The 11701-nt window shown below is 46.8% G+C and overlaps 1 long non-coding RNA gene across 1 annotated transcript; it reads left to right on the top strand.

The window, feature by feature from the left end:
- Window positions 1-9377: 9377 nt before the first annotated feature.
- On the top strand, window positions 9378-11391 carry LOC132527742 (uncharacterized). The gene is made up of 2 exons (XR_009543066.1): window positions 9378-9876; window positions 10926-11391. It is a non-coding gene; the product is annotated as an uncharacterized LOC132527742 (long non-coding RNA).
- The last annotated feature ends 310 nt before the right edge of the window (window positions 11392-11701 follow it).

Here is an 11701-nt window from a genome sequence, read left to right as displayed (position 1 = left end):
CTTAACGGCCACCGGAAAGTTTGTTTGGCGATCTGTCCCTCTAAAGCAAAAAAGGAAAAGAAAGAAAAGCAAAGGCTGTGAACTGCTTATTATCAGCTTCCAAGGCTGAGTGGAAGTTTAACCAACTTCAAGGAAAGTACACACACACTAAGCCCCGAGCTGTTTGAGGACTTTCCACTTTTTAAGGCGCTGGAGCTGGATTCTGGAGCAAAGGGCAGCAGTGATTATTCTAGGAGTTATGTCATAGATGGTGTAACGTTACCTCTGCCCACTGGGATCTTATCAGCCATGTGTGTCTGCTCTATTTTGAGACCCATCAGAGCCTGCTACCTCGGACACGGGTAGTGTTAACAAGTCAACATAAGGCCTACAAGGGTTTAACCTGCTTCCTCTGGGCAAGAGCCACAGCCAGAGCAAACTGCCTCTCAGCAGCTGAATCCGTGCTTCGAAATACTGCTTTTTCTTCAACATGAAATGTACAGGCACAGTGTAAAATGCAACTGTAAACCAACCGACAAGCGGGAAGCACACACACGCACAGACACACCTTTTGACTTGGGTCCATCTCTTTGTTATTCGGGCAACAGGACAAACAGTATTAAAAAGTTGCACTCGTTCCCAAGGCAGGGCTGAGAGCTGGAATCCCAGGCAGGTAGGCAGGCAGGCATGTCAGGCCCCAGGCATGCAGAAACCCAGTTTGCTGTCTTGGTGTCCTGTATGGGAGACCCTGGCTTCTCTCTCTGCCGCTGGCGGACGGCCAGTTCTCAGGGCCTAACCTCACGCTGGATTTTCAGCTGTTTCCATAAAGCAGGCAGCCTTTGGGCTCACTGAGGGATGTTAGCTGCTTTGAGAGGCAGGGTTCTGCTCTTGCCATTGTTCAGCCTGCCCCACCACACACTGCCCCCCCAGGACCGGCGCAGGGCTTAGCTATCTGACACCTAGCACTTGCTCTCCGCAGGGCTGCTCCCTCAGACCCAGAAACCGCTGTTTCTGGCCTTGCTGAGACACGCCCCTTCCTTCCAACTCCCAAACGTTAAGTGGCTTCCTCTTATTTCTGTACCAAGGGAGTGCCGATGATGTATGCCGTGCACGGGAAACATTATAAGATGCCAGCCCGTCCTCCTGCCTACATTTGGTTTTTGTCTTCCTAGTAAGAGAAGGGGAAGAGTTTATTTCTGGTAGACAATCCTATTGGATTTAAAGTAGGGGTGGTGGGACTTCCCTGGTGGTCCAGTGGCTAAGACTCCGCACTCCCAATGCAGGGGGCCTAGGTTCGATCCCTGGTCAGGGAACTAGATCCCTCATGCCGCAACTAAAGTTCCCACAGCCGCAACGAAGATCCCAAGAGTTGCAACTAAGGCGCGGCACAGCCAAATAAATATTAAAAGAAAAAAAATAAAGTAGGAGTGTTTAGAAAGGCTTCATCTCCATCTATCTCAAAATAAGAGATACACTGAAAAAGACGATCAGGGGCGTCCCTGGTGGCGCAGTGGTTGAGAGTCCGCCTGCCGATGCAGGGGACACGGGTTCGTGCCCCGGTCCAGGAAGATTCCACGTGCCGCGGAGCGGCTGGGCCTGTGAGCCATGGCCGCTGAGCCTGCGCGTCCGGAGCCTGTGCTCCGCAACGGGAGAGGCCACAACAGTGAGAGGCCCGCGTACCGCAAAAAAAAAAAAAAAAAAAAAAGACGATCAGATACAGTCCTCAGCCAATGGTAAAACGACCTGAGGTCCTGAGAAGAGTTTAGAAGGCGAGAGAGTTGAGTTCCACGTCCAGACACACAAGAGAGGCTAGGGATGAATTACAATCGAGAAGATGGCCCATTTTTTTTTAGCCACCATATGTGTCGAAAAGTGGGACCATTCAGCTTCCACAGGCCATTCCTGACTTAATAGCTTTTGTGTGCAAATCCTCTTAATTAACTTCTACTTAGACAAATAATAAATAATCTCCCCTCCTGTAGGAAATCGAGGACTCATTTGCCTCGAAAATAATTTCCCTCTCCTTTAACGTAGTAAGACCTAAATAAGTCTTTCAAAATCTCCCCCCTTTTTAATGACTATTTCTAGAAGTGAAAAGTTAGAAAGGCCAGAATAATTAGGTTAAGTCATAACTAGCCCAGGGCCATCTGTGCATAGAATGTGCAGATGATCTTGGTAACACTTAAGCCACTTACTAACCTACTATTAGGGAAGGGATGAAGGAAGAAGTGACTAATGATGGATGGTCCAAGGAAACAGCTGTCATTATTTTGGTTCAGTTTACAGCAATTCTTGCCTTTCTAAAGATAAGAAGAGGCAGGTGCTTAAGGCTTTAGACCCAAGAGCTGGTAAGGAGGCCCCACGAGAGTTTAACTCCTCTCTGAGGAAGGAAGTGAGTAGTCTGTGCTGGTTAAGGGTTTGGAGTCCTAGACCTAGGTTCAATTCTTAATTCCGTCACTAACCTCTTTAAGTGTCAATTTCCTCGTCTTCAAAATGAAAGAATAGGAGTATTCGCTGGGTAGGGTTGTTGTGAAGATTAGCGTAACAGGCCAGGTGCAGAGTAAGGGCTTAGTAAGTGGCAAATAATTATGGGAGAATAAATGAAATGAGGAGGATTTGTTAATAAATAAGACTCTTCCAACTAATCCCACCTCCAATTATGATTTGGGAGCTCAGTGTATCATCCTTCACCCTGGAACCCCACTCAGCAACGATGCCATCTGCTTGCTTGCTATAATAATCCGAGACTAAAGTCCAAGAAAGAAAGAAAGGGAGGGAAAGTGCTAAAGAGCAAGTAGAGAAATGTAGAACATAAAAATTTACTCTGTATTAAGAGCCTTCCAAGACATTCTGAGCAACATGTGTGTTTCTGACAAGAACCACCCAATTTGCAGTTCCTGTTACTGTAAAAATTTCCTGCAGAGAGCTATATCTCAGGTAATTCAGGTCCGGTGGTGTGCAGAGAGCTATATCCCGGGTAATTCAGGTCCGGTGGTGTGCAGATTGTGAAAACTTTTCTTGGCTTTGGACACAAAAGTGAGTTTATTAGGTAAGTATAAAAAAGTGGCAAAGAAGGTATGCCTAGAACTTCCAGTTCTGATACCAAATGATAAATCGGATGAGTGCCTTGAATCATCCCGGGTGCCATTTCCTCTCTTGTGTCATGTACTATATAATCACACAACAACAAAAGAGTATTATGTGTTACATAGAGAAAGGCTAGAGGGAGAATTTGCTTTACCAAACTGACAAAGAGCCTCTCGCCTAGAGAGCTGGTTCTCCTTTTTAGCCCCCTTCCAAATATAAGACAGTAGCTGTCCTTTTACTACTCATTCATTTAAAAGATACAGAAGAACGAAGTGATACTGTAAATTTAGAAAAGCTTTGAAAATAAATTTGTAGTTTATTAATGACAAGCACGTACATTTGGACAGAGTACTTTTCTGTGCCAATCATTTTCTTATTCAGTCTATGGAAAACACCTAACGCACATAAAGCACCCATTGCAATAATTCAGTATCCCCGAGGGCATATCCAGCCACCAACTGGTAACCACTGACTTAGAGCCGAGAGCAGGATGGGATGCTCAGTACCTCCTCAGAGTGTTTTTGGAGTTTAAGCAAGATGAGATGAAACTACTTTCCCCTAAGCATCTGAACACGTGAAGTTTGTCTCATCCTGAAATTAGTTTCATTTCGATGTGCTTGGAAATCCCACCCATGTTAGTTTTTCAGCTCTCTACAAAACAAGAAGTATTGCCAATAAAATATTTATTGAATGATAGTGATCTTGCTTATAACCTCCATGGCGTCCACCCCCTTTAATTAACCACATGTGTTGTGTTGTCTTCGTGATATTTTGATAGTTTTCAGATACAGATATACCTTATTGAATAGAACGGGGAAAGAACCCAAAGCCACTCAAAATAGAACCAAAACTGCAGTTACCACATATGTTTTAAATATATTACCCATACAATTAAGAATAGAGTATTATAAACCAGCTCTATAAATCTTATAATAAAAACAGTAACACACTCTTAGCCACAGAGAGGCCCTTCATAATACTATAGATTCCACGGTGATGTGGTTTTGGGATTGACTTAATATTCCCTGGGAAGAACGTTAACTGGCTGAAATACATCGGAGCACATCCCCTTCTGTGTACCTAAAATGAAAAGGAAAAGAGTCTTCTTGCAAGGCAGAAGCAGCTCAGCATGTGCCTGGCTTCAGCGTTCCTGGAAATCCTTCGAATTTTTACTACCATTTACAAATGTTAAGAAAATTTCATTTTCAGACAGGGCTTCAGGCATTGTTCTGAAGAGAATAGAGTTGAGATCTTTTGCCTTTCAACTTCAGGCCTAAACTAATCATGAATGTGAGGGAAGATCTGTGTAGATGTAAATAATTTGTAAACTACAAGGTGCTAGCCTATGCAAATGTCAGCAATTAAAATTACTGATCATGTTTCTCCCTAACCTTGACTCAATTGTTAGGAAAAATAACTGTGAAACTTACAACAAGAAGGTATTTCAACCTTAGGAGGAGATTTTTTTCTTGGGGGTGGAGGTTGGGGGAGGAGGACACTGACAAATTTTTCTTTTGTAGAGACCAAAAAATCTTATTTTGGAAAATTTTGAAGATACACAAAAGTGGAGATAATAGTAATATAAACTCTCACATATATACTTCCTAGTTTCAGCTTACAGATTTAGAGTTTTCATTTACTCTCCGCCCCTACCCCCCAAAAATTGGATTATTTTAATCCCAGACGTCATATAATTTCAGTGCAAATATTTCACAATATACACCTAAAACACGAGAACTCCTTTTTTGAAACAGCACAATCACAAATCCACTCATGGTTAAACCAGTGACAATAATCCCTTGAGATTCTCTAGTACGTAGTCAGCCAGTGTTCAAATTTCCCCAAATGTCCCATATTTACTTTTTATCAAATACATCTTCAACTTTTAAGGATCATGGCTGTTTTTAAGGAACTCACATAGCTGAAATCCCCTTGCAGCTCCTCCGAGAAATATTTCTTTAAATAAGTGCTTAGCCATGGAGTATTTTATCACAGATTCAACAATCAGTCACCCTGGGCCTTTATTGAGATGGGCCCACACACTGTTCAACAGTATAGACAGGCTCTACTAAGACTTGTCTTGCCACCTCTTACTGGAGAGCAGCACCTTAAAGTGCAAAGACCTGGGAGTCAGAAAACCTTGATTGTGGCCTTAATTCGGTCATTACATAACTATACGACCTTGAGCAAATCCATTTTCTTCTCTGTCTCAGTTGCTGAGTCTGTGGAATGAGTGCGTTAGCCTACGTAATCCCTACATTTCTTTGTGGCTCTTAAGGTTGAACATATTTGATTTGATGTTTCATTCATTTCAAATACTCTAACTTCATGACGTTGTTTGCAAGGATGAGAGCATGTCTATTACAGGAGAGAGCATGAAATCATAAAACCACTCAAATCCTGACCTTAGTTTCCTTGGGTAAGTCATTAACCTAGTTTCTAAGCCTCAATGCTATACTGTATTACAATTATTTATTTTACTTATTCATCTCTTCTACCAGACGTAAACTTCCACAGGGTGGGAATTTCTCATATTCATCTTTCTATAATCAAAGCCTAGTGTCTAGAACCTGGTAGGAACTTGATAGACACTTGTTACATAAATGAATATTTGGGTTTGCAATCTGAGGGTAAGTGACTGCTCCATCTACCCTGTAGGCTTATTGTAGGGCGAATGCGTTGGTATATGAACATGTTCCTTTTATATTACATACTGAAAAATATTCATTGTTATTATTTGTATTTGAAACATTCCAAGTAGAATATTTTATTCACTGATGGAAGTCCAACCTTGCCTCTAACCTTTGTTAAGGGATGAACGATAGGCATTTTTTTTCTTTCCTATGTTAAATTTCCTCTCTTTGGAAATTTTTATATGCCTTTCTTTCCTTCTTCTTCTTTTTTTTTAAATTAAAATTACACTTCTAGGTACCCATCACCATTCTTTATTTTTTCAGTAATGATATTTGAGGGGAATTTTTTGGAGTAATTGGTTAGTAGCTTAGGGCCAGTCTAATTTAAATAAGGCATCTTTATTAACTTCCACAAATCAAAATATTGCAGGAGGTAGTGTAACAGCAGCTGTATGTATCAGCTACATGCATTTTCTGATGAACTAAATGTCCCCTGAATTAGATGAAAAGATGCTCCCGATTCAGTTTCTACTACAGCTGAATGAGACCAGTTCTGCCTATGATTTCCTTAAATGGGCTCTTTCTTTTTTTTTTTTTTTGGCTCTTTCCTTTTTGTTAGGTCACTAAGTTTAGTTTATCACTTAAAGATTCCAGATTACCCGCAGGTACAGTTTTGAAATGTGAACGTTTCCCTTCACTGTGTTCCAATCTGGGACAACCCCTAGAGCAGCATTTCCTGAAAGGAAAATGAGTCCTCAGCAACGATGCTCACAAAACCAGTGACTGGACAGATACATTTAGGAAAGTCTGCATAACCTCTTCTTGGTGATTCCCAAACACCTTAGCACACGGAAGACTCTGAAAGGCCTTGCTGTAAAGCTATTTGTTGCACTTCTTGGTTGTATAACAAATATAGTTGTTTAACTCAGCATTTCTCAAACTTCCTAATTTCATGTCCCACTAAAAAAACAGTTCCAGTTAAACTAGGACTCAGTGATGCTACCAAATAGGACATTAGGGATGTCAAAATTTGAAAATATGTGCATCTTGGAATAGATGAAACGTGAACCTTTTTTCAAACATCACCTATGGACATACTGAGGATCTGGTGTTCTCTGGAACACTCTGGAAGCTACGCTTTAGCCTAGAGCTTTTACAATTATTCCAGAGGAAGACAGTAAAAGGGTATTTTTTTCCCATTAAGAAGTAAAAGAACTAAAAATTTTGAAGTTAAAAAAAAGATAATTGGTCCTCCCTGTAACCTTTGGAGTCAACCAAACCCGAATAGAAAATGCTTGAAAAAAAAAATTCCAGAAAGTTCCAAAAAGCAAAATTTGAATTTGCTGAAGGCCAACAACTATCTACAGAACATTTATTTTATTTATAATTATATTACATTAGGTATTATAAGTAATCCAGAGGTGATCTGAAGTACAGGGGAGGATGTGCATCCGTTATATGCAAATATCACACCATTTTACATGAGTCTTGAGGACCCCTGGATTTTGGTATTGGCGGGGGTTCCTGGAGCCAATACCCCTGATACCAAGGGACCAGTGTACTGCTCACTCGTTTTGGGTGCAAAATAGACCTTGTTCAGTTAAAAAGTAACTTCCAGGTTCACATCAGAATCTAACTGTCCAGCTGTCCTCAATGAGCTTGTAAAGTTCTTTAAATTAAGAAGTAATTAAATCATCCTGCGGGGTGACAGGTAGCTGACTTTCACCCGAAGCCACCCCTTTGCCTCTCAAGAGCCCCACACCCTGGGGCTTCCCCAGCGGTCCAGTGGCTAAGATTCCGTGCTCCCAATGCAGGGGACCCGGGTTGCATCCCTGGTCAGGGAACAAATCCCACATGCTGCAACTAAGACCCGGCACAGCCAAATAAATAAATTTTTAAAAGAAGAGCCCCACACCCTGAAGTGACTCAATTTCCTAACCCACGATTAAAATCCCTAGCACTGGGCTTCCCTGGCGGCGCAGTGGTTGAGAGTCCGCCTGCCGATGCAGGGGACGCGGGTTCGTGCCCCGGTCTGGGAGGATCCCACATGCCGCGGAGCGGCTGGGCCCGTGAGCCATGGCCGCTGAGCCTGCGCGACCGGAGCCTGTGCTCCGCAGCCGGAGAGGCCACAACAGTGAGAGGCCCGAGTACCGCAAAAAAAAAAAAAAAAAATCCCTAGCACTTCCCAAGAAATAGGTTTGGGCGTAAAGCATCAGTAACTCCACAGTGAGTCAGATGAAGTTTGTGAGTGCTGGGGGGAGGTTGGAGGATTCGTAAATCGGCTTCCAGAGGAAGGGGGCGGCGCCGGGCCGGGCTGTGCAGGCTCCCCGTACAGGAGTGCAAGGGCCCGACACAAGTCAGCCCGTTTCCATCCTTCCCCATCTTGCCAATCCGCCTCCGGAGGGTGTGCGGGCAGGGCTTCGGGGCCGGGGTGTCCCACCCCAGGCTGGCCCAGGCTTTCCATCTTCCCTTGATGCCCAAGTTCAGCCCCTCCGAATGCCTGAACCGGACGAGTCCATCTTTCTGGACGCGAAGTTGGGGCTTTCCCCAGGCCTCCGGGCTGGCAGGACCAGCAGGGGCCTCGCGCCGTCCTTCGGGACCGGAACAAACAGCCGCTGACCCCGGGAGGCCCGGGTCACCTTCACCCTCGCCTTGCCCTCCACCTCGCAGCCCTCTCCCCTCCGGGGGCCGGTCTCCCCCGCTGGCCTCCCTCCGGGCAGGAGGGACACTTGTGCGAGCTCGGCCGCGCTTCCCGGGGCGCCGCATCCGCCGCCGAGATGCTGGCAGCTCGGGACGGCCCCGCGCGGCCCTCTACTTATTTATCCACCCGGCAGTTTCCATGGCTCCGCAGCCATCCTCCGCCCCCTTCCCGGCGCACAGTCCGGCGGCGGGCGCGACGGGCCCGGTGGGGGCGGCGGGGGGCGTGCGCGGCGCCGGGACCGGGCGGCGCTCCCCAGTCTTACCCCCGGGGCGGCCGGGCCACTTCTGCAGCCCGGGCCCGGCCCCCGGCCCGCTCGCCTGCACCCCGATCTGCTCCCCGCCGGGCCTGTCGCCGGGGCCCCAGGCACAGTGCAGCCCCCGGCCCGGCCGGCGGCGCGGGGGAGGGGCGCGGCGCAGGCAAAGTTGCTGAGTTGCTTTGCACGCTCAGAAGTTGCAGCTGAGACGGCAGCTTCCCGCCCCCTTCCTGGACTCGGCGACTCGAAACACACACCCCACCCGTCGCCACCCGCTGCCTGCCCTCGCCCCCGCCGCCCCGGCCCGGACTCGGCAGCATCCCCGCCCGGCGCCCGCCAGGAGCCCAGGTTTCCAGCGGAGTCGGGTTGGGGGCGGGCGCACCCCACCTCCCCGCTCCGTCCGAGGGAGGGGGAAGCGGCGGCGGGCGCACCGCCGCGCGACCAGGGCGCTTTCGCACTTTGTAAAGCTGAGCAGTTGGGTAGGGGTCGCCCCCCGACCCCCGCGCCCTCCCCGGGCGAAGCGGGGTTTGCAGAGCGAGAACCGGGCAGTGTTCCCATCGCCTCTCGCGGGGGTTTTCGCCAGGCAGGCGGGAGGGGCTCCGCTAAGGGGCTGAGGTCGCCAACAGGTGCTCGCGAGCCCATGTGACGGGGGAGGGGCCGCGCAGGGGAAGCCGGGGTGGAGGTGGGGTGGGGGTGGCGGCGGGCTCCCTCCCTCCTCCCTTCTCCCCCTCCCTCCCGGTCCCCCGCGGAGCCCGACGCCGCGCGCACCCCGCCCGCGGCGGCCTAGGGAGAGCTCGCGGGTGGCTCTCCGGGGCGCTGGTGCCCTCGCGGCCTGCCCGGGAGGAGGAGGAAGAGGAGGGGGAGGGAGGGGATGCGAAAGTGGGTCAGGAATGTAACTGGACGCTGCGCACCCGCACGCACCTCCTCCCCCGCCCCCATACCGGCAGCGGCGGCCCGCGCAAGCCTTGGAAAGCGAGTCTTTTGCCGTTGTGGTTCCCCAGCCTTATCGGTGGACGGTTACCAGGGGATCCCGAGGGATGTGTTTCCCTGTGACCCTTTGGGAAGAAAAACTTAGTTGCCTCAGTAACCGAGCTTGGCTTGGATGGGAGGATGCAGTGAATGTTCTAGGTGAGCCTGAGGGTGAAGAGGCGGCAGTTGCACTAGGGAGCGGATTAACTTTTCTTGTTACTGAACCAAGACGTGAAAGAAAAGCTGGAGAGGAGGTGGGTTTTTGCCCTGCTTCTTGTGTGTGTGTGTGTTTGTTTATTTTCCTGCCGTCTCAGAGAACATAAATTCAACATCTTTGCGTTAGAGTTTGAGTCTCCCAAATGCAGGCCCGGGCTGCCATAAGTTTACCAACGTTCTTAGCAAACGCTCCCTTTGAAGTTGGTACCTTCGAGTCGGAAGAAGCAGGGGACGGGGACAGTGACAGTTTTGTATTTGAGGAAGGCCTGAGAAACAAACATGGAAAGGCCTTTATTAAAAGGAGAAGAAAAAAATCAGCAAAAAACCCCCCAAACTCAACCCTCCTCAAAGCAGGAGAAATGAGAGCAGTCCAGTTAGTTCCCTCCGGAGCCCAGCGGCACCTCACACCCCGAGCATGTGATTAGGAGGGGGAGGGTCCAGCTTTTAAAGAGATGGGCTTTGGGTTTGGGTGCTGGTGACGCAAGCAGAGTCAAGAAATAACAGTAAGCAATGAGATTGCGAAGCACTGCAGCCCGAACCCTTCTTGAGCACCTTTCCAGAGAGCTGTCGCATTCTTCCTTCTGCTGGTTTGGTCCAGGAGACCTCAGTTACAGAGTGCAGGCTAGGGCTGCGGAACCAAGGCCCAGAAAGCCGCGAAGCTTCAGGCTCCGAAGAAACTGCTGGAGTTTTACTCAAGAAGCCAGGAGGGGTGTGTTATCCTCTAGAGAGGTCCTAAGAGTTAGGCGAAGAAGAGCTAGCTGACTTAGCACTTAATGTAAATTTCTGTTTCCAAAGCAACCCTAGAGAAAGAAAACTAAATTGAGATGCATTTTGCATGAAAGAGTCTATGTTCATAGGAAGCAAAAATTGGTCAGTTGAATTTCGGTAAACTGAATCATAGTCTACGTTTATATGTAAAAGAGGAGGTTATTTTGTGATGAAAACTTTTGTGGAGATCTAACCATCCCTAGTCTATTTTTATTTTATTTTTTAACTTTGTTGTGTTTTCTCAGTAAAATGGGAGTAAGAATAATAATGCTTGATCTGCTTTGGGGTAGTAGACTGGACTTTTTCTATTACTTTCTAGATAGAGGATCTTCAGTTCAACTGGCAAAAGTCTTTATTTTCGCTTATGGTGTTTTCCTGAACTGTACAACAGCTGAAGCTGGAAACGGACCAATTCCATACCCTGGATAGTCTTGCATTTGAATGAAAATGGCAGAGTTATGCAGAACTTTTCTGGAAACTTGAAAAAAAATGAAGACGTTCATGATCTTAGATTTGGTCACCCTGTTAGGGAGCGTGATTTCCTTCTGTGTGAGATAATGAGACTGTCAAATCTTGGTTCAAACCAGCATTGTTGTTATAGAAATGAATTGAAAATTTAAGTAGAAAATGAAGTGGCAGACTTCCTTTTTCCCCCCATCCCTTCTCCCCACGCCTCAATTTCTTCTACATTCATGAAACATTTCTATGTAGGGTGATCTTCATTTTAGTTATAAATCAGATCTATAAAGCAAGTTAAATTAAGGAATAAATATCTGTTAAGAAAGGATTGACAATAGAGTCCTTAATATTGTGTGTTCTTGTATATTTAAAACGTGTTACATAATTTGGGGGGCACTTTTCAAGGAATCGCCTATGTGTAGCAGGTTTCCACATAGATTATTTTGGACAATGCATTTGTAACTGTTTACTCACTGCTACCCCCAAAATATTTTTTTCAGTGAACATGTGCTTTAAACATTTTAGCCACCTATTTTGTCTAGCACTGTGTTAACTTAAGCACTGTGGAGATTACACAGTGGAGAGAGGCATGTTCATGTTCCTAAAAAGACTGAAGTCTAATATGTTTTAGTTGGG

Source organism: Lagenorhynchus albirostris, chromosome 10 (genome assembly GCF_949774975.1).
Source record: "Lagenorhynchus albirostris chromosome 10, mLagAlb1.1, whole genome shotgun sequence".
Taxonomy (NCBI): Eukaryota; Metazoa; Chordata; class Mammalia; order Artiodactyla; family Delphinidae; genus Lagenorhynchus; species Lagenorhynchus albirostris.
This window is presented reverse-complemented; position numbering and strand designations above follow the sequence as displayed.